Source organism: Somniosus microcephalus, unplaced genomic scaffold (genome assembly GCF_052327205.1).
Source record: "Somniosus microcephalus isolate GS21.2 unplaced genomic scaffold, FLI_Smic_1.0 scaffold111, whole genome shotgun sequence".
NCBI classification, from domain to species: domain Eukaryota; kingdom Metazoa; phylum Chordata; class Chondrichthyes; order Squaliformes; family Somniosidae; genus Somniosus; species Somniosus microcephalus.
Genome location: NW_028225298.1, coordinates 116,769 through 137,910, shown reverse-complemented (window position 1 = coordinate 137,910; position 21,142 = coordinate 116,769).

Below are 21,142 nucleotides of genomic sequence, written 5' to 3'. Positions count from 1 at the left end.
AGTGAGTGTTTGCCAGACGTAGTGTTTGCCGGCTGGAGTGTTTGCCGGATGGCATGTTTGCCGGAGGAAGTGTTTGGCGGACGGTGTGTTTGCCGGACGGCGTGTTTGCCTGAGGGCGTGTTTGACGGACAGAGTCTTTGCCGGACGGCGTGTTTGCCGGAGGGCGTGTTTTCCGGACGGCGTGTATGCTGGAGGGCGTGTATGCCGGACGGCGGGCTTGCCGGGCGGCATGTTTGCCAGGCGGTTTGTTTGCCGGGCGGCTTGTTTGCCGGGCGGCGTGTTTGCCGGGCGCGTGTTTGCCAGAGGGCGTGTTTGCCAGATGGCGTGTTTGTCGGATGGCGTCTTTGTTGGACGGCGTGTTTGTCGGACGGAGTTTATGTCGGACGCCGTGTTTCTCGGATGGCATGTTTCTCGGACGGCGTATTTGCCGGACGGCGTGTTTGTCGGACGCCGTGTTTGTTGGACGGCGTGTTTGTCGGTCTGCGTGTTTGTTGGATGGCGTGTTTGTCGGACGGCGTGTTTGTCGGAAGGAGTGTTTGTCGGATGGCGTGTTTGTCGGACGGCGTGTTTGTCGGACGGCGTGTTTGTTGGACGGCGTGTTGGTCGGACGGTGTGTTTGTCGGATGGCGTGTTTGTCTGACGGCGTGTTTGTCGGATGGCGTGTTTGTCGGACGGAGTGTTTGGCGGACATAGTATTTGTCGGATGGAGTGTTTGTCGGACGGAGTGTTAGTCGGACGGAGTGTTTGTCGGACGGAGTTTTTGTCGGACGGAGTGTTTGTCGGACGGAGTGTTAGTCGGATGGAGTGTCTGTCGGATGGCGTGTCTGTCGGATGAGTGTCTGTCGAACGGAGTTTCTGTCGGACGGAGTTTCTGTCGGATGGACTGTCTGTCGGACGGAGTGTTTGGCGGACGGTGTGTTTGGCGGACGGAATGTTTGATGGACGTCGTGTTTGTCGGACTGCGTGTTTGTCGGACGGATTGTTTGTCGGACGGAGTTTCTGTCAGACGGTGTGTTTGTTGGACGGAGTGTTTGTTGGACAGAGTGTTTGTCGGACAGAGTGTTTGTCGGATGGAGTGTTTGTCGGACTGAGTGTTTGTCGGATGGAGTGTTTGGTAGACGGAGTGTTTGGCGGACGGAGTGTTTGGCGGACCGTGTGTTTGTCGGATGGCGTGTTTGTCGGACGGATTGTTTGTCGGACGGAGTGTTTGTTGGCCGGAGTGTTTGTCGGACGGAGTGTTTGTCGGACGGAGTGTTTGCCGGATGGAGTGTTTGCCGGACGGAGTGTTTGCCCGACGGAGTGCTTCACGGACGGAGTGATTGCCGGACGGAGTGTATGCCGGACGGACTATTCGCCGGATGCCGTGTTTGACAGACGGCGTGCTTGACGGATGGAGTGTTTGCCGGACGGAGTGTTTGCCAGACGGAGCATTTGTCGGACGGAGCGTTTGTCGGACGGAGCATTTGGCAGATGGAACAATTGTTGGACGGAGCGTTTATCGGACGGAGCCTTTGGCGGATGGAGTGTTTGTCGGACGGAGTGTTTGTCGGACGGAGTGTTTGTCGGACAGAATGTTTGTCGGACGGAGTGTTTTTCGGACGGATTGTTTGACGGACGGAGTGATTGCCAGACAGAGTGTATGCCGGACGGAATGTTTGCCGGACGTCGTGTTTGACAGATGGCGTGTTTGTCGGACGGAGTGTATGCCGGACGGAGTGTTTGCCGGATGCTGCATTTGTTGGACGGAGCGTTTGCCGGACGGCGTGTTTGTCAGACGGCATGTTTGTCGGACGGCGTGTTTCTCGGACGGCGTGTTTGTCGGACGGCCTGTTTGTCGGACGGCGCGTTTGTCCAACGGCGCGTTTGTCGGACGGTGTGTTTGTCGGACGGCATGTTTGTCGGATGGCGTATTTGTTGGAAGGCGTGTTTGTCGGACGGCGTGTTTGTCGGACGGTGTGTTTGTCAGACGGCGTGTTTGGCGGACGGCGTGTTTTGCGGCCGGCGTGTTTGGCGGACGGAGTGTTTGCCGGACGGAGTGTTTCTCGGACGGAGTGTTTGTCGGATGACGTGTCTGTCGGACGGCGTGTCTGTTGGATGGCGTGTCTGTCGGACGGCGTGTTGGTCGGACGGAGTATCTGTCGGACGGGGTGTCTGCCGGACGGGGTGTTTGGCAGACGGGGTGTTTGTCGGAAGGAGTCTTTGTCGGACGGAGTGTTTGGCGGACGTAGTGTTTGGCGGACGTACTGTTTGGCGGATGGAGTGTTTGGCGGATGGAGTGTTTGCCGGACGGAGTGTTTGCCGGACGGATTGTTTGCCGGACGGCGTGATTGCCGGACGGCGTGTTTGCCGGGCGGAGTGTTTGCCGGACGGAGTGTTTGCCAGATGGAGTGTATGGTGTACGGAGTGTTTGTCGGACGGATTGTTTGGCGGACGTAGTGTTTGGCAGACGTACTGTTTGGCGCATGTAGTGTTTGGCGGACAGAGTGTTTGTCGGACGGAGTGTTTGGCGGACGGAGTGTTTGGCGGACGGAGTTTTTGACGGACGGAGTGTTTGGCGGACAGAGTGTTTGGCGGATGGAGTGTTTGCCAGACGGAGTGTTTGCCAGACGGCGTGTTTGCCAGACGGCGTGATTGCCGGACGGCGTGTTTGCCGGGCGGTGTGTTTGCCGGACGGAGTGTTTGGCGGCCTGAGTATTTGCCGGGCAGAGTGTTTGCCGGACGGAGTGTTTGCCGGACGGAGTGCTTGTCGGATGGAGTGTTTGTCGGACGGAGTGTTAGTCGGATGGAGTGTCTGTCGGACGGCGTGTCTGTCGGACGGCGTGTCTGTCGGACGGAGTGTCTGTCGGACGGAGTGTCTGTCGGATGAGTGTCTGTCGGACGGAGTGTCTGTCGGACGGAGTGTCTGTCGGATGGACTGTCTGTCGGACGGAGTGTTTGGCGGACGGAGTGTTTGGCGGACGGAGTGTTTGATGGACGTCGTGTTTGTCGGACTGCGTGTTTGTCGGACGGATTGTTTGTCGGACGGAGTTTCTGTCGGCCTGAGTATTTGCCGGGCAGAGTATTTGCCGGACGGAGTGTTTGCCAGATGGAGTGTTTGCCGGACGGAGGGTTTGGAGTGTTTGCCAGATGGAGTGTTTGGCGGAGGAGTGTTTGGCGGACAGAGTTTTTGTTGGACGGTGTGTTTGTCGGACGGAGTGTTTGTCGGACGGAGTGTTTGGCGGATGTAGTTTTTGGCGGACGTACTGTTTGGCGGACGTAGTGTTTGGCGGACGGAGTGTTTGTCGGACGGAGTGTTTGGCGGACGGAGTGTTTGTCGGCCGGAGTATTTGCCGGGCAGAGTTTTTTCCGGACGGAGTGTTTGCCGGACGGAGTATTTGCCAGAAGGATTGTTTGCTGGATGGCGTGTTTGCCGGACGGAGGGTTTGGAGTGTTTGCCAGACGGAGTGTTTGGCGGACAGAGTGTTTGATGGATGGAGTGTATGGTGTACGGAGTGTTTGCCGGATGGAGTGTTTGTCGGACGGCGTGTTTGCCAGAGGTAGTGTTTGCCGGATGGAGGGATTGGAGTGTTTGCCAGATGGAGTGTTTGGCGGATGGAGTGTTTAGCGGACAGAGTGTTTGACGGATGGAGTGTATGGTGTACGGAGTGTTTGTCGGACGGAGTGTTTGGTGGACGTAGTGTTTGGCGGACGTACTGTTTGGCGCATGTAGTGTTTGGCGGACAGAGTGTTTGTCGGACAGAGTGTTTGGCGGACGGAGTGTTTGGCGGACGGAGTTTTTGACGGACAGAGTGTTTGGCGGACAGAGTGTTTGGCGGACGGAGTGTTTGCCAGATGGAGTGTTTGCCAGACGGCGTGTTTGCCGGACGGCGTGTTTGCCGGACGGCGTGTTTGCCGGGCGGTGTGTTTGCCGGACGGAGTGTTTGTCGGCCTGAGTATTTGCCGGGCAGAGTGTTTGCCGGACGGAGTGCTTGTCGGACGGAGTGTTTGTCGGACGGAGTGTTTGACGGTTGGAGTGTATACCGGAGGGAGTGTTTGCCGGGCGGAGTGTTTGCCGGATGGAGTGCTTGCCGGATGGAGTGTTTGCCGGACGGAGTGTTTGCTGGATGGAGTGTTTGCCGGAAGGAGGGTTTGGAGTGTTTGCCAGATGCAGTGTTTGGCGGACAAAGTGTTTGGCGGACAGAGTGTTTGCTGGACGGCGTGTTTGCCGGACGGCGTGTTTGCCGGACGGCGTGTTTGCCGGGCGGTGTGTTTGCCGGACGGAGTGTTTGTCGGCCTGAGTATTTGCCGGGCAGAGTGTTTGCCGGACGGAGTGCTTGTCGGACGGAGTGTTTGTCGGACGGAGTGTTTGACGGTTGGAGTGTATACCGGAGGGAGAGTTTGCCGGACGGAGTGTTTGCCGGACGGAGTGCTTGCCGGATGGAGTGTTTGCCGGACGGAGTGTTTGCCGGATCGAGTGTTTGACGGATGGAGTGATTGCCGGACGGAGTATATGCCGGACGGAGTGTTTGCCGGACGGCGTGTTTGATGGACGGCGTGTTTGTCGGACGGAGTGTTTGCCGGATGGAGTGTTTGCAGAACGGAGCATTTGTTGGACGGAGTGTTTGCCGGATGGAGTGTTTGCCAGACGGAGTGTTTGCCGGATGCAGTGTTTGCCGGAAGGAGGGTTTGGAGTGTTTGCCAGATGGAGTGTTTGGCGGACAAAGTGTTTGGCGGACAGAGTGTTTGCCGGACGGCGTGTTTGCCGGGCGGTGTGTTTGCCGGACGGAGTGTTTGTCGGCCTGAGTATTTGCCGGGCAGAGTGTTTGCCGGACGGAGTGCTTGTCGGACGGAGTGTTTGTCGGACGGAGTGTTTGACGGTTGGAGTGTATACCGGAGGGAGAGTTTGCCGGACGGAATGTTTGCCGGACGGAGTGCTTGCCGGATGGAGTGTTTGCCAGACGGAGTGTTTGCCGGATGGAGTGTTTGACGGACGGAGTGATTGCCGGATGGAGTATATGCCGGACGGAGTGTTTGCCGGACGGCGTGTTTGATGGACGGCGTGTTTGTCGGACGGAGTGTTTGCCGGATGGAGTGTTTGCAGAACGGAGCGTTTGTTGGACGGAGTGTTTGCCGGATGGAGTGTTTGCCAGGCGGAGTGTTTGCCGGATGGAGTGTTTGCCAGAAGGAGGGTTTGGAGTGTTTGCCAGATGGAGTGTTTGGCGGACAGAGTGTTTGGCGGACAGAGTGTTTGCCGGACGGCGTGTTTGCCGGACGGCGTGTTTGCCGGACGGCGTGTTTGCCGGGCGGTGTGTTTGCCGGACGGAGTGTTTGTCGGCCTGAGTATTTGCCGGGCAGAGTGTTTGCCGGACGGAGTGCTTGTCGGACGGAGTGTTTGTCGGACAGAGTGTTTGACGGTTGGAGTGTATACCGGAGGGAGTGTTTGCCGGACGGAGTGTTTGCCGGACGGAGTGCTTGCCGGATGGAGTGTTTGCCGGACGGAGTGTTTGCCGGATGGAGTGTTTGACGGACGGAGTGATTGCCGGACGGAGTATATGCCAGACGGAGTGTTTGCCGGACGGCGTGTTTGACGGACGGCGTGTTTGTCGGACGGAGTGTTTGCCGGATGGAGTGTTTGCAGAATGGAGCGTTTGTTGGATGGAGTGTTTGCCGGATGGAGTGTTTGGCGGACGGAGTGTTTGCCGGATGGAGTATTTGCCGGACGGCGTGTTTGCCGGGCGGAGTGTTTGCCGGACGGAGTGTTTGTTGGCCAGAGTATTTGCCGGGCAGAGTGTTTGCCGGACGGAGTGTTTGCCGGATGGAGTGTTTGCCAGATGGAGTGTTTGCCAGATGGTGTGTTTGCCGGACGGAGGGTTTGGTGTGTTTGCCAGATGGAGTGTTTGGCAGATGGAGTGTTTGGCGGACAGAGTGTTTGGCGGATGGAGTGTATGGTGTATGGTGTGTTTGCCGGATAGAGTGTTTGTCGGACGTCGCGTTTGCCGAAGGTAGTGTTTGCTGGACGGAGTGTTTGCTGGATGGCGTGTTTGCTGGAGGGAGTGATTGCCGGATGGAGTATTTGTCGGACGGAGTGTTTGTTGGATGGAGTGTTTGTCGGACGGTGTGTTTGTCGGACGGGCTGTTTGTTGGACGGAGTGTTTGTCGGACGGAATGTTTACCGGACGGAGTGTTTGCCAGACGGAGTGTTTGGTGGACAGAGCATTTGCCAGACGGAGTGTTCGGAGTGTTGCCAGACGGAGTGTTTGGCGGACGGAGTGTTTGGGGGACAGAGTGTTTAGCGGACGGAGTGTTTGGCGGACGCAGTGTATGGTGGACGGAGTGTTTGATGGACGTCGTGTTTGTCGGACTGCGTGTTTTTCGGACGGATTGTTTGTCGGACGGAGTTTCTGTCGGCCTGAGTATTTGCCGGATGGTGTGTTTGTCGGAGTGAGTGTTTGCCAGACGTAGTGTTTGCCGGCTGGAGTGTTTGCCGGATGGCATGTTTGCCGGAGGAAGTGTTTGGCGGACGTTGTGTTTGCCGGACGGCGTGTTTGCCGGAGGGCGTGTTTGACGGACAGAGTCTTTGCCGGACGGCGTGTTTGCCGGAGGGCGTGTTTTCCGGACGGCGTGTATGCTGGAGGGCGTGTATGCCGGACGGCGTGCTTGCCGGGCGGCATGTTTGCCGGGCGGTTTGTTTGCCGGGCGGCTTGTTTGCCGGGCGGCGTGTTTGCCGGGCGCGTGTTTGCCAGAGGGCGTGTTTGCCAGATGGCGTGTTTGTCGGATGGCGTCTTTGTTGGACGGCGTGTTTGTCGGACGGAGTTTATGTCGGACGCCGTGTTTCTCGGACGGCATGTTTCTCGGACGGCGTATTTGCCGGACGGCGTGTTTGTCGGATGCCGTGTTTGTTGGACGGCGTGTTTGTCAGTCTGCGTGTTTGTTGGATGGCGTGTTTGTCGGACGGCGTGTTTGTCGGAAGGAGTGTTTGTCGGATGGCGTGTTTGTCGGATGGCGTGTTTGTCGGACGGCGTGTTTGTTGGACGGCGTGTTGGTCGGACGGTGTGTTTGTCGGATGGCGTGTTTGTCTGACTGCGTGTTTGTCGGACGGCGTGTTTGTCGGACGGAGTGTTTGGCGGACATAGTATTTGTCGGATGGAGTGTTTGTCGGACGGAGTGTTAGTCGGACGGAGTGTTTGTCGGACGGAGTTTTTGTCGGACAGAGTGTTTGTCGGACGGAGTGTTAGTCGGATGGAGTGTCTGTCGGATGGCGTGTCTGTCGGATGGCGTGTCTGTCAGACGGAGTGTCTGTCGGACGTAGTGTCTGTCGGATGAGTGTCTGTCGAACGGAGTTTCTGTCGGACGGAGTTTCTGTCGGATGGACTGTCTGTCGGACGGAGTGTTTGGCGGACGGAGTGTTTGGCGGACGGAATGTTTGATGGACGTCGTGTTTGTTGGACTGCGTGTTTGTCGGACGGATTGTTTGTCGGACGGAGTTTCTGTCGGACGGTGTGTTTGTTGGACGGAGTGTTTGTTGGACAGAGTGTTTGTCGGACAGAGTGTTTGTCGGATGGAGTGTTTGTCGGACTGAGTGTTTGTCGGATGGAGTGTTTGGTAGATGGAGTGTTTGGCGGACGGAGTGTTTGGCGGACCGTGTGTTTGTCAGATGGCGTGTTTGTCGGACGGATTGTTTGTCGGACGGAGTGTTTGTTGGCCGGAGTGTTTGTCGGACGGAGTGTTTGTCGGACGGAGTGTTTGCCGGATGGAGTGTTTGCCGGACGGAGTGTTTGCCCGACGGAGTGCTTCACGGACGGAGTGATTGCCGGACGGAGTGTATGCCGGACGGACTATTCGCCGGACGCCGTGTTTGACAGACAGCGTGCTTGACGGATGGAGTGTTTGCCGGATGGAGTGTTTGCCAGACGGAGCATTTGTCGGACGGAGCGTTTGTCGGACGGAGCATTTGGCAGATGGAACGATTGTTGGACGGAGCGTTTATCGGACGGAGCCTTTGGCGGATGGAGTGTTTGTCGGACGGAGTGTTTGTCGGACGGAGTGTTTGTCGGACAGAATGTTTGTCGGACGGAGTTTTTTTCGGACGGATTTTTTGACGGACGGAGTGATTGCCGGACAGAGTGTATGCCGGACGGAATGTTTGCCGGACGTCGTGTTTGACAGATGGCGTGTTTGTCGGACGGAGTGTATGCCGGACGGAGTGTTTGCCGGATGCTGCATTTGTTGGACGGAGCGTTTGCCGGACGGCGTGTTTGTCAGACGGCATGTTTGTCGGACGGCGTGTTTCTCGGACGGCGTGTTTGTCGGACGGCCTGTTTGTCAGACGGCGCATTTGTCCGACGGCGCGTTTGTCGGACGGTGTGTTTGTCGGACGGCATGTTTGTCGGATGGCGTATTTGTTGGAAGGCGTGTTTGTCGGACGGCGTGTTTGTCGGACGGTGTGTTTGTCAGACGGCGTGTTTGGCGGACGGCGTGTTTTGCGGCCGGCGTGTTTGGCGGACGGAGTGTTTGCCAGACGTAGTGTTTCTCGGACGGAGTGTTTGTCGGATGACGTGTCTGTCGGACGGCGTGTCTGTTGGATGGCGTGTCTGTCGGACGGCGTGTTGGTCGGACGGAGTATCTGTCGGACGGGGTGTCTGCCGAACGGGGTGTTTGGCAGACGGGGTGTTTGTCGGAAGGAGTCTTTGTCGGACGGAGTGTTTGGCGGACGTAGTGTTTGGCGGACGTACTGTTTGGCGGACGGAGTGTTTGGCGGATGGAGTGTTTGCCGGACGGAGTGTTTGCCGGACGGATTGTTTGCCGGACGGCGTGATTGCCGGACGGCGTGTTTGCCGGGCGGATTGTTTGCCGGACGGAGTGTTTGTCGGCCTGAGTATTTGCCGGGCAGAGTGTTTGCCGGACGGAGTGTTTGCCAGATGGAGTGTATGGTGTACGGAGTGTTTGTCGGACGGATTGTTTGGCGGACGTAGTGTTTGGCAGACGTACTGTTTGGCGCATGTAGTGTTTGGCGGACAGAGTGTTTGTCGGACGGAGTGTTTGGCGGACGGAGTGTTTGGCGGACGGAGTTTTTGACGGACGGAGTGTTTGGCGGACAGAGTGTTTGGCGGACGGAGTGTTTGCCAGACGGAGTGTTTGCCAGACGGCGTGTTTGCCAGACGGCGTGATTGCCGGACGGCGTGTTTGCCGGGCGGTGTGTTTGCCGGACGGAGTGTTTGGCGGCCTGAGTATTTGCCGGGCAGAGTGTTTGCCGGACGGAGTGCTTGTCGGACAGAGTGTTTGTCGGATGGAGTGTTTGACGGTTGGAGTGTATACCGGAGGGAGTGTTTGCCGGACGGAGTGTTTGCCGGATGGAGTGTTTGCCGGACGGAGTGTTTGCCGGACGGAATATATGCCGGACGGAGTGTTTGCCGGACGGCGTGTTTGATGGACGGCGTGTTTGTCGGACGGAGTGTTTGCCGGATGGAGTTTTTGCAGAACGGAGCGTTTGTTGGATGGAGTGTTTGCCGGATGGAGTGTTTGCCAGACGGTGTGTTTGCCGGATGGAGTGTTTGCCGGAAGGAGGGTTTGGAGTGTTTGCCAGATGGAGTGTTTGGTGGACAGAGTGTTTGGCGGACAGAGTGTTTGCCGGACGGCGTATTTGCCGGACGGCGTGTTTGCCGGGCGGTGTGTTTGCCGGACGGAGTGTTTGTCGGCCTGAGTATTTGCCGGGCAGAGTGTTTGCCGGACGCAGTGCTTGTCGGACGGAGTGTTTGTCGGACGGAGTGTTTGACGGTTGGAGTGTATACCGGAGGGAGTGTTTGCCGGATGGAGTTTTTGCCGGACGGAGTGTCTGTCGGATGACGTGTCTGTCGGACGGCGTGTCTGTTGGATGGCGTGTCTGTCGGACGGCGTGTCGGTCGGACGCAGTATCTGTCGGACGGGGTGTCTGCCGGACGGAGTGTTTGGCAGACGGGGTGTTTGTCGGAAGGAGTGTTTGTCGGACGGAGTGTTTGGTGGACGTAGTGTTTGGCGGACGTACTGTTTGGCGGACGGAGTGTTTGGCGGACGGAGTGTTTGGCGGACGGAGTGTTTGCCGGACGGAGTGTTTGCCGGACGGCGTGATTGCCGGACGGCGTGTTTGCCGGGCGGAGTGTTTGCCGGACGGAGTGTTTGCCAGATGGAGTGTCGGTCAGATGACGTGTCTGTCGGACGGTGTGTCTGTTGGATGGCGTGTCTGTCGGACGGACTGTTGGTCAGACGGAGTATCTGTCGGATGGAGTGTCTGTCGGACGGCGTTTCTGTCGGACGGCGTGTCTGTCGGACGGAGTGTCTGTCGGACGGAGTGTCTGTCGGATGAGTGTCTGTCGGACGGAGTGTCTGTCGGACGGAGTGTCTGTCGGATGGACTGTCTGTCGGACGGAGTGTTTGGCGGATGGAGTGTTTGGCGGACGGAATGTTTGATGGACGTCGTGTTTGTCGGACTGCGTGTTTGTCGGACGGATTGTTTGTCGGACGGAGTTTCTGTCGGACGGTGTGTTTGTTGGACGGAGTGTTTGTTGGACAGAGTGTTTGTCGGACAGAGTGTTTGTCGGATGGAGTGTTTGTCGGACTGAGTGTTTGTCGGATGGAGTGTTTGGTGGACGGAGTGTTTGGCGGACGGAGTGTTTGGCGGACCGTGTGTTTGTCGGATGGCGTGTTTGTCGGACGGATTGTTTGTCGGACGGAGTGTTTGTTGGCCGGAGTGTTTGTCGGACGGAGTGTTTGTCGGACGGAGTGTTTGCCGGATGGAGTGTTTGCCGGACGGAGTGTTTGCCGGACGGAGTGCTTCACGGACGGAGTGATTGCCGGACGGAGTGTATGCCGGACGGACTATTCGCCGGACGGCGTGTTTGACAGACGGCGTGCTTGACGGATGGAGTGTTTGCCGGACGGAGTGTTTGCCGGACGGAGCATTTGTCGGACGGAGCGTTTGTCGGACGGAGCATTTGGCAGATGGAACGTTTGTTGGACGGAGCGTTTATCGGACGGAGCCTTTGGCGGATAGAGTGTTTGTCGGACGGAGTGTTTGTCGGACGGAGTGTTTGTCGGACAGAATGTTTGTCGGACGGAGTGTTTGTCGGACGGATTGTTTGACGGACGGAGTGATTGCCGGACAGAGTGTATGCCGGACGGAGTGTTTGCTGGACGTCGTGTTTGACAGATGGCGTGTTTGTCGGACGGAGTGTATGCCGGACGGAGTGTTTGCCGGATGCTGCATTTGTTGGACGGAGCTTTTGCCGGACGGCGTGTGTGTCAGACGGTATGTTTGTCGGACGGCGTGTTTCTCGGACGGCGTGTTTGTCGGACGGCCTGTTTGTCGGATGGCGCGTTTGTCCGATGGCGCATTTGTCGGACGGTGTGTTTTTCGGACGGCATGTTTGTCGGATGGCTTATTTGTTGGAAGGCGTGTTTGTCGGACGGCGTGTTTGTCGGACGGTGTGTTTGTCAGATGGCGTGTTTGGCAGACGGCGTGTTTTGCGGCCGGTGTGTTTGGCGGACGGAGTGTTTGCAGGACGGAGTGTTTCTCGGACGGAGTGTTTGTCAGACGGAGTGTCTGTCGGATGCCGTGTCTGTCGGACGGCGTGTCTGTTGGATGGCGTGTCTGTCGGACGGCGTGTTGGTCAGACGGAGTATCTGTCGGACGGGGTGTCTGCCGGACGGGGTGTTTGGCAGACGGGGTGTTTGTCGGAAGGAGTGTTTGTCGGACGGAGTGTTTGGCGGACGTAGTGTTTGGCGGACGTACTGTTTGGCGGACGGAGTGTTTGGCGGACGGAGTGTTTGCCGGACGGAGCGTTTGCCGGACGGCGTGATTGCCGGACGGCGTGTTTGCCGGGCGGAGTGTTTGCCGGACGGAGTGTTTGTCGGCCTGAGTATTTGCCGGGCAGAGTGTTTGCCGGACGGAGTGTTTGCCAGATGGAGTGTTTGCTGGATGGAGTGTTTGCCGGACGGAGGGTTTGGAGTGTTTGCCAGATGGAGTGTTTGGCGGAGGAGTGTTTGGCGGACAGAGTTTTTGTCGGACGGTGTGTTTGTCGGACGGAGTGTTTGTCGGACGGACTGTTTGGCGGACGTAGTGTTTGGCGAACGTACTGTTTGGCGGACGTAGTGTTTGGCGGACAGAGTGTTTGTCGGACGGAGTGTTTGGCGGACGAAGTGTTTGTCGGCCGGAGTATTTGCCGGGCAGAGTGTTTTCCGGATGGAGTGTTTGCCGGACGGAGTATTTGCCAGAAGGATTGTTTGCTGGATGGAGTGTTTGCCGGATGGAGTGTTTGCCGGATGAAGGGTTTGGAGTGTTTGCCAGATGGAGAGTTTGGCGGACAGAGTGTTTGATGGATGGAGTGTATGGTGTATGGAGTGTTTGCCGGATGGAGTGTTTGTCGGACGGCGTGTTTGCCAGAGGTAGTGTTTGCCGGACGGAGGGTTTGGAGTGTTTGCCAGATGGAGTGTTTGGCGGATGGAGTGTTTGGCGGACAGAGTGTTTGACGGATGGAGTGTATGGTGTACGGAGTGTTTGTCGGACGAAGTGTTTGGCGGATGTAGTGTTTGGCGGACGTACTGTTTGGCGCATGTAGTGTTTGGCGGACGGAGTGTTTGTCGGACGGAGTGTTTGGTGCACGGAGTGTTTGGCGGATGGAGTTTTTGACGGACAGAGTGTTTGGCGGACAGAGTGTTTGGCGGACGGAGTGTTTGCCAGACGGAGTGTTTGCCAGACGGCGTGTTTGCCAGACGGCGTGTTTGCCGGACGGCGTGTTTGCCGGGCGGTGTGTTTGCCGGACGGAGTGTTTGTCGGCCTGAGTATTTGCCGGGCAGAGTGTTTGCCGGATGGAGTGTATACCGGAGGTAGTGTTTGCCGGATGGAGTGTTTGCAGAACGGAGCATTTGTTGGACGGAGTGTTTGCCGGATGGAGTGTTTGCCAGACGGAGTGTTTGCCGGATGGATTGTTTGCCGGAAGGAGGGTTTGGAGTGTTTGCCAGATGGAGTGTTTGGCGGACAGAGTGTTTGGCGGACAGAGTGTTTGCCGGATGGAGTGTATGGTGTACGGAGTGTTTGTCGGATGGAGTGTTTGGCGGACGTAGTGTTTGGCGGACGTACTGTTTGGCGCATGTAGTGTTTGGCGGACGGAGTGTTTGTCGGACGGAGTGTTTGGCGGACGGAGTTTTTGACGGACAGAGTGTTTGGCGGAGAGAGTGTTTGGCGGACGGAGTGTTTGCCAGAAGGAGTGTTTGCCAGACGGCGTGTTTGCTAGATGGCGTGTTTGCCGGTCGGCGTGTTTGCCGGGCGGTGTGTTTGCCGGACGGAGTGTTTGTCGGCCTGAGTATTTGCCGGGCAGAGTGTTTGCCGGACGCAGTGCTTGTCGGACGGAGTGTTTGTCGGACGGAGTGTTTGACGGTTGGAGTGTATACCGGAGGGAGTGTTTGCCGGATGGAGTTTTTGCCGGACGGAGTGTCTGTCGGATGACGTGTCTGTCGGACGGCGTGTCTGTTGGATGGCGTGTCTGTCGGACGGCGTGTCGGTCGGACGCAGTATCTGTCGGACGGGGTGTCTGCCGGACGGAGTGTTTGGCAGACGGGGTGTTTGTCGGAAGGAGTGTTTGTCGGACGGAGTGTTTGGCGGACGTAGTGTTTGGCGGACGTACTGTTTGGCGGACGGAGTGTTTGGCGGACGGAGTGTTTGGCGGACGGAGTGTTTGCCGGGCGTGATTGCCGGATGGCGTGTTTGCCGGGCGGAGTGTTTGCCGGACGGCGTGTTTGCCAGATGGAGTGTCGGTCAGATGACGTGTCTGTCGGACGGCGTGTCTGTTGGATGGCGTGTCTGTCGGACGGACTGTTGGTCAGACGGAGTATCTGTCGGATGGAGTGTCTGTCGGACGGCGTTTCTGTCGGACGGCGTGTCTGTCGGACGGAGTGTCTGTCGGACGGAGTGTCTGTCGGATGAGTGTCTGTCGGACGGAGTGTCTGTCGGACGGAGTGTCTGTCGGATGGACTGTCTGTCGGACGGAGTGTTTGGCGGATGGAGTGTTTGGCGGACGGAATGTTTGATGGACGTCGTGTTTGTCGGACTGCGTGTTTGTCGGACGGATTGTTTGTCGGACGGAGTTTCTGTCGGACGGTGTGTTTGTTGGACGGAGTGTTTGTTGGACAGAGTGTTTGTCGGACAGAGTGTTTGTCGGATGGAGTGTTTGTCGGACTGAGTGTTTGTCGGATGGAGTGTTTGGTGGACGGAGTGTTTGGCGGACGGAGTGTTTGGCGGACCGTGTGTTTGTCGGATGGCGTGTTTGTCGGACGGATTGTTTGTCGGACGGAGTGTTTGTTGGCCGGAGTGTTTGTCGGACGGAGTGTTTGTCGGACGGAGTGTTTGCCGGATGGAGTGTTTGCCGGACGGAGTGTTTGCCGGACGGAGTGCTTCACGGACGGAGTGATTGCCGGACGGAGTGTATGCCGGACGGACTATTCGCCGGACGGCGTGTTTGACAGACGGCGTGCTTGACGGATGGAGTGTTTGCCGGATGGAGTGTTTGCCGGACGGAGCATTTGTCGGACGGAGCGTTTGTCGGACGGAGCATTTGGCAGATGGAACGTTTGTTGGACGGAGCGTTTATCGGATGGAGCCTTTGGCGGATAGAGTGTTTGTCGGACGGAGTGTTTGTCGGACGGAGTGTTTGTCGGACAGAATGTTTGTCGGACGGAGTGTTTGTCGGACGGATTGTTTGACGGACGGAGTGATTGCCGGACAGAGTGTATGCCGGACGGAGTGTTTGCTGGACGTCGTGTTTGACAGATGGCGTGTTTGTCGGACGGAGTGTATGCCGGACGGAGTGTTTGCCGGATGCTGCATTTGTTGGACGGAGCTTTTGCCGGACGGCGTGTGTGTCAGACGGTATGTTTGTCGGACGGCGTGTTTCTCGGACGGCGTGTTTGTCGGACGGCCTGTTTGTCGGATGGCGCGTTTGTCCGATGGCGCATTTGTCGGACGGTGTGTTTTTCGGACGGCATGTTTGTCGGATGGCTTATTTGTTGGAAGGCGTGTTTGTCGGACGGCGTGTTTGTCGGACGGTGTGTTTGTCAGACGGCGTGTTTGGCAGACGGCGTGTTTTGCGGCCGGTGTGTTTGGCGGACGGAGTGTTTGCAGGACGGAGTGTTTCTCGGACGGAGTGTTTGTCAGACGGAGTGTCTGTCGGATGCCGTGTCTGTCGGACGGCGTGTCTGTTGGATGGCGTGTCTGTCGGACGGCGTGTTGGTCAGACGGAGTATCTGTCGGACGGGGTGTCTGCCGGACGGGGTGTTTGGCAGACGGGGTGTTTGTCGGAAGGAGTGTTTGTCGGACGGAGTGTTTGGCGGACGTAGTGTTTGGCGGACGTACTGTTTGGCGGACGGAGTGTTTGGCGGACGGAGTGTTTGCCGGACGGAGCGTTTGCCGGACGGCGTGATTGCCGGACGGCGTGTTTGCCGGGCGGAGTGTTTGCCGGACGGAGTGTTTGTCGGCCTGAGTATTTGCCGGGCAGAGTGTTTGCCGGACGGAGTGTTTGCCAGATGGAGTGTTTGCTGGATGGAGTGTTTGCCGGACGGAGGGTTTGGAGTGTTTGCCAGATGGAGTGTTTGGCGGAGGAGTGTTTGGCGGACAGAGTTTTTGTCGGACGGTGTGTTTGTCGGACGGAGTGTTTGTCGGACGGACTGTTTGGCGGACGTAGTGTTTGGCGAACGTACTGTTTGGCGGACGTAGTGTTTGGCGGACAGAGTGTTTGTCGGACGGAGTGTTTGGCGGACGAAGTGTTTGTCGGCCGGAGTATTTGCCGGGCAGAGTGTTTTCCGGATGGAGTGTTTGCCGGACGGAGTATTTGCCAGAAGGATTGTTTGCTGGATGGAGTGTTTGCCGGATGGAGGGTTTGGAGTGTTTGCCAGATGGAGAGTTTGGCGGACAGAGTGTTTGATGGATGGAGTGTATGGTGTATGGAGTGTTTGGCGGATGGAGTGTTTGGCGGACAGAGTGTTTGACGGATGGAGTGTATGGTGTACGGAGTGTTTGTCGGACGAAGTGTTTGGCGGATGTAGTGTTTGGCGGACGTACTGTTTGGCGCATGTAGTGTTTGGCGGACGGAGTGTTTGTCGGACGGAGTGTTTGGTGCACGGAGTGTTTGGCGGATGGAGTTTTTGACGGACAGAGTGTTTGGCGGACAGAGTGTTTGGCGGACGGAGTGTTTGCCAGACGGAGTGTTTGCCAGACGGCGTGTTTGCCAGACGGCGTGTTTGCCGGACGGCGTGTTTGCCGGGCGGTGTGTTTGCCGGACGGAGTGTTTGTCGGCCTGAGTATTTGCCGGGCAGAGTGTTTGCCGGATGGAGTGTATACCGGAGGTAGTGTTTGCCGGATGGAGTGTTTGCAGAACGGAGCATTTGTTGGACGGAGTGTTTGCCGGATGGAGTGTTTGCCAGACGGAGTGTTTGCCGGATGGATTGTTTGCCGGAAGGAGGGTTTGGAGTGTTTGCCAGATGGAGTGTTTGGCGGACAGAGTGTTTGGCGGACAGAGTGTTTGCCGGATGGAGTGTATGGTGTACGGAGTGTTTGTCGGATGGAGTGTTTGGCGGACGTAGTGTTTGGCGGACGTACTGTTTGGCGCATGTAGTGTTTGGCGGACGGAGTGTTTGTCGGACGGAGTGTTTGGCGGACGGAGTTTTTGACGGACAGAGTGTTTGGCGGAGAGAGTGTTTGGCGGACGGAGTGTTTGCCAGAAGGAGTGTTTGCCAGACGGCGTGTTTGCTAGATGGCGTGTTTGCCGGTCGGCGTGTTTGCCGGGCGGTGTGTTTGCCGGACGGAGTGTTTGTCGGCCTGAGTATTTGCCGGGCAGAGTGTTTGCCGGACGCAGTGCTTGTCGGACGGAGTGTTTGTCGGACGGAGTGTTTGACGGTTGGAGTGTATACCGGAGGGAGTGTTTGCCGGATGGAGTTTTTGCCGGACGGAGTGTCTGTCGGATGACGTGTCTGTCGGACGGCGTGTCTGTTGGATGGCGTGTCTGTCGGACGGCGTGTCGGTCGGACGCAGTATCTGTCGGACGGGGTGTCTGCCGGACGGAGTGTTTGGCAGACGGGGTGTTTGTCGGAAGGAGTGTTTGTCGGACGGAGTGTTTGGCGGACGTAGTGTTTGGCGGACGTACTGTTTGGCGGACGGAGTGTTTGGCGGACGGAGTGTTTGGCGGACGGAGTGTTTGCCGGGCGTGATTGCCGGACGGCGTGTTTGCCGGGCGGAGTGTTTGCCGGACGGCGTGTTTGCCAGATGGAGTGTCGGTCAGATGACGTGTCTGTCGGACGGCGTGTCTGTTGGATGGCGTGTCTGTCGGACGGACTGTTGGTCAGACGGAGTATCTGTCGGATGGAGTGTCTGTCGGACGGCGTTTCTGTCGGACGGCGTGTCTGTCGGACGGAGTGTCTGTCGGACGGAGTGTCTGTCGGATGAGTGTCTGTCGGACGGAGTGTCTGTCGGACGGAGTGTCTGTCGGATGGACTGTCTGTCGGACGGAGTGTTTGGCGGATGGAGTGTTTGGCGGACGGAATGTTTGATGGACGTCGTGTTTGTCGGACTGCGTGTTTGTCGGACGGATTGTTTGTCGGACGGAGTTTCTGTCGGACGGTGTGTTTGTTGGACGGAGTGTTTGTTGGACAGAGTGTTTGTCGGACAGAGTGTTTGTCGGATGGAGTGTTTGTCGGACTGAGTGTTTGTCGGATGGAGTGTTTGGTGGACGGAGTGTTTGGCGGACGGAGTGTTTGGCGGACCGTGTGTTTGTCGGATGGCGTGTTTGTCGGACGGATTGTTTGTCGGACGGAGTGTTTGTTGGCCGGAGTGTTTGTCGGACGGAGTGTTTGTCGGACGGAGTGTTTGCCGGATGGAGTGTTTGCCGGACGGAGTGTTTGCCGGACGGAGTGCTTCACGGACGGAGTGATTGCCGGACGGAGTGTATGCCGGACGGACTATTCGCCGGACGGCGTGTTTGACAGACGGCGTGCTTGACGGATGGAGTGTTTGCCGGACGGAGTGTTTGCCGGACGGAGCATTTGTCGGACGGAGCGTTTGTCGGACGGAGCATTTGGCAGATGGAACGTTTGTTGGACGGAGCGTTTATCGGATGGAGCCTTTGGCGGATAGAGTGTTTGTCGGACGGAGTGTTTGTCGGACGGAGTGTTTGTCGGACAGAATGTTTGTCGGACGGAGTGTTTGTCGGACGGATTGTTTGACGGACGGAGTGATTGCCGGACAGAGTGTATGCCGGACGGAGTGTTTGCTGGACGTCGTGTTTGACAGATGGCGTGTTTGTCGGACGGAGTGTATGCCGGACGGAGTGTTTGCCGGATGCTGCATTTGTTGGACGGAGCTTTTGCCGGACGGCGTGTGTGTCAGACGGTATGTTTGTCGGACGGCGTGTTTCTCGGACGGCGTGTTTGTCGGACGGCCTGTTTGTCGGATGGCGCATTTGTCCGATGGCGCATTTGTCGGACGGTGTGTTTTTCGGACGGCATGTTTGTCGGATGGCTTATTTGTTGGAAGGCGTGTTTGTCGGACGGCGTGTTTGTCGGACGGTGTGTTTGTCAGATGGCGTGTTTGGCAGACGGCGTGTTTTGCGGCCGGTGTGTTTGGCGGACGGAGTGTTTGCAGGACGGAGTGTTTCTCGGACGGAGTGTTTGTCAGACGGAGTGTCTGTCGGATGCCGTGTCTGTCGGACGGCGTGTCTGTTGGATGGCGTGTCTGTCGGACGGCGTGTTGGTCAGACGGAGTATCTGTCGGACGGGGTGTCTGCCGGACGGGGTGTTTGGCAGACGGGGTGTTTGTCGGAAGGAGTGTTTGTCGGACGGAGTGTTTGGCGGACGTAGTGTTTGGCGGACGTACTGTTTGGCGGACGGAGTGTTTGGCGGACGGAGTGTTTGCCGGACGGAGCGTTTGCCGGACGGCGTGATTGCCGGACGGCGTGTTTGCCGGGCGGAGTGTTTGCCGGACGGAGTGTTTGTCGGCCTGAGTATTTGCCGGGCAGAGTGTTTGCCGGACGGAGTGTTTGCCAGATGGAGTGTTTGCTGGATGGAGTGTTTGCCGGACGGAGGGTTTGGAGTGTTTGCCAGATGGAGTGTTTGGCGGAGGAGTGTTTGGCGGACAGAGTTTTTGTCGGACGGTGTGTTTGTCGGACGGAGTGTTTGTCGGACGGACTGTTTGGCGGACGTAGTGTTTGGCGAACGTACTGTTTGGCGGACGTAGTGTTTGGCGGACAGAGTGTTTTTCGGACGGAGTGTTTGGCGGACGAAGTGTTTGTCGGCCGGAGTATTTGCCGGGCAGAGTGTTTTCCGGATGGAGTGTTTGCCGGACGGAGTATTTGCCAGAAGGATTGTTTGCTGGATGGAGTGTTTGCCGGATGGAGGGTTTGGAGTGTTTGCCAGATGGAGAGTTTGGCGGACAGAGTGTTTGATGGATGGAGTGTATGGTGTATGGAGTGTTTGCCGGATGGAGTGTTTGTCGGACGGCGTGTTTGCCAGAGGTAGTGTTTGCCGGACGGAGGGTTTGGAGTGTTTGCCAGATGGAGTGTTTGGCGGATGGAGTGTTTGGCGGACAGAGTGTTTGACGGATGGAGTGTATGGTGTACGGAGTGTTTGTCGGACGAAGTGTTTGGCGGATGTAGTGTTTGGCGGACGTACTGTTTGGCGCATGTAGTGTTTGGCGGACGGAGTGTTTGTCGGACGGAGTGTTTGGTGCACGGAGTGTTTGGCGGATGGAGTTTTTGACGGACAGTGTGTTTGGCGGACAGAGTGTTTGGCGGACGGAGTGTTTGCCAGACGGAGTGTTTGCCAGACGGCGTGTTTGCCAGACGGCGTGTTTGCCGGACGGCGTGTTTGCCGGGCGGTGTGTTTGCCGGACGGAGTGTTTGTCGGCCTGAGTATTTGCCGGGCAGAGTGTTTGCCGGATGGAGTGTATACCGGAGGTAGTGTTTGCCGGATGGAGTGTTTGCAGAACGGAGCATTTGTTGGACGGAGTGTTTGCCGGATGGAGTGTTTGCCAGACGGAGTGTTTGCCGGATGGATTGTTTGCCGGAAGGAGGGTTTGGAGTGTTTGCCAGATGGAGTGTTTGGCGGAAAGAGTGTTTGGCGGACAGAGTGTTTGCCGGATGGAGTGTATGGTGTACGGAGTGTTTGTCGGACGGAGTGTTTGGCGGACGTAGTGTTTGGCGGACGTACTGTTTGGCGCATGTAGTGTTTGGCGGACGGAGTGTTTGTCGGACGGAGTGTTTGGCGGACGGAGTTTTTGACGGACAGAGTGTTTGGCGGAGAGAGTGTTTGGCGGACGGAGTGTTTGCCAGAAGGAGTGTTTGCCAGACGGCGTGTTTGCTAGATGGCGTGTTTGCCGGTCGGCGTGTTTGCCGGGCGGTGTGTTTGCCGGACGGAGTGTTTGTCGGCCTGAGTATTTGCCGGGCAGAGTGTTTGCCGGACGGCGTGTTTGCCGGGCGGTGTGTTTGCCAGACGGAGTGTTTGTCGGCCTGAGTATTTGCCTGGCAGAGTGTTTGCTGGACGGAGTGCTTGTCGGACGGAGTGTTTGTTGGACGGAGTGTTTGACGGTTGGAGTGTATACCGGAGGGAGTGTTTGCCGGACAGAGTGTTTGCCGGACAGAGTTTCTGTCGGACGGCGTGTCGGTCAGACGGAGTATCTGTTGGACGGGGTATCTGCCGGACAGGGTGTTTGTCAGACGGTGTGTTTGTCGGAAGGACTGTTTGTTGGACGGAGTGTTTGGTGGACGTAGTGTTTGGCGGACGGAGTGTTTGGCAGACGGAGTGTTTGCCGGACGGATTGTTTGCCGGACGGAGTGTTTGCCGGACGGCGTGATTGCCGGACGGCGTGTTTGCCGGGCGGAGTGTGTGCCGGACGGAGTGTTTGTCTGCCTGAGTATTTGCCGGGCAGAGTGTTTGTCGAACGGAGTATTTGCCAGATGGAGTGTTTGCTGGATGGAGTGTTTGCTGGACGGAGGGTTTGGAGTGTTTGCCAGATGGAGTGTTTGGCGGAGGAGTGTTTGGCGGATGGAGTTTTTGACGGACAGAGTGTTTGGCGGACAGAGTGTTTGGCGGACGGAGTGTTTGCCAGACGGAGTGTTTGCCAGACGGCGTGTTTGCCAGACGGCGTGTTTGC